We start from the raw sequence: 3,123 nt of genomic DNA, 5'->3' as shown, positions 1-3,123 counted from the left end.
GCGGAGCTTTTGAGGAAGAAGGGAGAGAACAGCTCAGGGCCTGCTTCCTTCTTCCGATTAGGTCGGGTGGAGCTGGCAGGCGGGCTGGCCAGCTGCAGCCAGCGATACCCGAGTACCGCCCCCTTGGCCCGCAGCAGGGCACCCGCGCGCCTGCCTTCCGGGACGCAGGTGGGGGTTGGGGCGCGGACCTCAGTCCTCATAGCGCCTGATTTGGGACCAGGGAGTGGTTCCTGAGGGTTCCCAAGCAGAGCCTCTGCTAGAGTTTTCTTCGGAAGTTAGCTGGGCATCTAACTAGGCAGCTCTGCCACAGGTTGCAGGGAGGGACAGCATAACCAAAACCAGAGCCCCATTATGATTTTTGTGGACCCTAAGTACTTTTGCCTTAATGGGCTCCTTTTCCATAAAAAAAAAATTTAAAAGTATATTTTACTACTGTGGTGGTATAAAGTCGAATATGTTAATGTTATGTATTCAAACAATGTCTTCGGCCTGAGAGTTTGTTTTTCCCTTCTGATAGTAAAATAAGTTAAAACATTTTCATGAGTTTCTAAAAGTATTGTGGACCCTAGGCACTATTGCCCCCTGTGCTGGATGGGTGAGTTGGCCCTGGGTAAAATCAGGGCGATGTGACACAGCCTGGAAAGAACATGAAAGGATCTAGAAGATAGAATTCTCCCCTCCCGGAGGAGGCCATAAACACAGTAACAGCTGCACAGGAAGGGCCTTGAATGACCTAAGAAGCGTGGATTTTAAGGTGACAGAGGTGGTGAGAAACTGCTGCAAGGCTGGATTGGAGGACTGATGGTTTGGGGGTGGCTCTGGTGGTGGGGAGAGAAATGAGGAGGCTGTTGCTGCGGTACAGTTGGATGTTGGAGCTCACAGATCAACGTAGAAATGAAGCAGGGGACAAGGGGAAGACATACTTGGGAAGCCAAAGCCCACTGATATGAGGCAGTAATGCAGGGAGAAGCCTGGGCTATCTTCTCTGGCTTCGGTGAATGGCAGATGCTGCTGCCCCTCTTGGAAAATAGGAAGACAGGAGGAGAACCTGTATGTGCTCCAGGACTTCGGGAAGATCAAATGGAAGGTCTTTCACAAATAACAAAGCAAGGAGACTTCGAGTAACTTCACAGGCTTGTGGGCAGCTTCAGGGCCACCTCTTGCCCAGATCCTGCGATTGTTCTTAACATGCATTCTAACCCCACCCCTGCTGCCTGAGCTGCCTCCCCAAAGCTCCATTCTTGTTGGGCCACTTTCCTGCTCCCTATGGCCTGGAGGACAAAACCACCTCACTTGGACATTTCCAGGATAAAGAATGGGGAAAAGCAGACTAAGTTTTCAATACCCTTTCAGTAGAAAACTGTCCCAGAAACTCATTGGCTACCTACTCCTTAATCCCCAGTAACTGTTTTTATGTGCACATCCCCATCCCCATAATAGTCTTGACTCCCACCCTCAAATACGAACACTGAGCTTTCTCCAGAGCAGATCAGGCCAAAATCAAGGGCTGGGACAGGAAATACACTTGCAGGGAGAAGAGCTGGGCTTGAATGACTCCTTGAAAGATAATCCTTCATGTAGTCACTCTAAAAACATGAATTTAGCACTTACTATGTGTTCTGGCACCATTCTAGCACTGGGGATGCAATATAAATCAAATGAGATGTGGTTCCTCATGGAAATGCTACTTCAGTGGGGGGAAGACTGACTGTGGAAATGTCACTTTCCAAAGATGTATGCATATTCTAGAATTTTGCCTCTTGCCTACCAAAAGGTGATGTCTAATACCCCCTTCCTTTCAATCTGGGCAGACTTGTGACTCACTTGTAACCAACGGGATGTACAGATGTGAATTTTCATGACTTCTGAGACTAGCTCATAAGAGGCGATATAGCTTCTGCCTTGTTAGATGGGACATGTCTTTGGAGCCCTGAACTACAACTTAGGAAGTTTGACAACCCAGAGATTGCCATGTTGTGGGGACGCCCAGGCCACATGGAGAGGCCACACATGTGTGTTCTGGCTGACATCCCTGCTGACGTCCCAAACATTGTGGCACAGAAACAAGCCATGCCAACTGTGCTGTATCCCAAATTCCTGTTTGGGGTGGTTTGCTATGCAGAAACAGTATCTAGAACACTAAGAAACAAGGGAATAAGTGAGCAAGATAATTTCATATTGTGAGAGGAAAATATGGGAAAACATAAAGCAGCATGAAAACAAGGGCCTCTTTAGATGGGGGAAGGGGGGAGGACTGATCAGGAAAGGCCTCTCTGGAGAGACATTGGAACTGAGACCTGAGTGAGAAGGAGCTCAACCACTAACCATCTGGGAGAAGAGACTTTCAGCCAGAGGGTTCATTAAGTACAGAGGTCCGGAGGCAGGAATCAGCTTGGTATGTTCTGAGAAGGGCAAGAAAGACAGTGTGACTAGGGTGATGTGGGTGAGGAGGAGAGTGGGGCCAACGAAGTTGGAGAGGAAGGCAGAGAGGCAAGTCATTCTGGTCCTACAGGTCACTGAGAGGAGTTTGGATTTAAGACTGAGTGAGCTGGGGAGCCGGTGGAGGGTATTATGCAGGAGTGTCTGGATCTGGTAAACTCTTATTAATAAGAGTTCCGGCTGCCTGGTGGAGGACAGAGTGTAAGGACACACAGGGCAAAGGGAGGAAGATCATTGGGGAGGCTATGGCAGTGCCTTATCCCCCAGGGAAGGGAGGATGCACGGTGGCTTGAGACATGGTGATGGCGGTGAAGATGGGGACTGGTGGACAAATTCCGGACACAGAGGCAATGACAGAGAGTACCAGGGAGGGAGGAGGCGCCCAGTCCTGCAGGTCCTGAGCAGGATCTAGACATGAGTGAGGACGGGAACCCGCTATCCGTCTGGAGTCCGAAGGGAGCCGCAGCGAGAGGGCTGGCCAGGATGGCGCGTCCTGGCGTCCGTCGTCTGCAGTGCAGAGCCAGTCCCTGGCTGCGCTCCTGCCGGACGTCTCCCAGCAACAGCCGCCGCCGCCTGAACGTTCTGAACTCGGCGGCCCCTAAACTCTCATCGTCGCCTCGGCGACGGCCGGTGGGAACACGCCCTGCGGGCTCCGGGGGCGGGGTCTGGGCGCCACGCGCTCCG

The sequence above is a fragment of the Colobus angolensis genome, unplaced genomic scaffold, assembly GCF_000951035.1.
Source record: "Colobus angolensis palliatus isolate OR3802 unplaced genomic scaffold, Cang.pa_1.0 Scaffold36, whole genome shotgun sequence".
NCBI classification, from domain to species: Eukaryota; Metazoa; Chordata; class Mammalia; order Primates; family Cercopithecidae; genus Colobus; species Colobus angolensis.
This window is presented reverse-complemented; position numbering follows the sequence as displayed.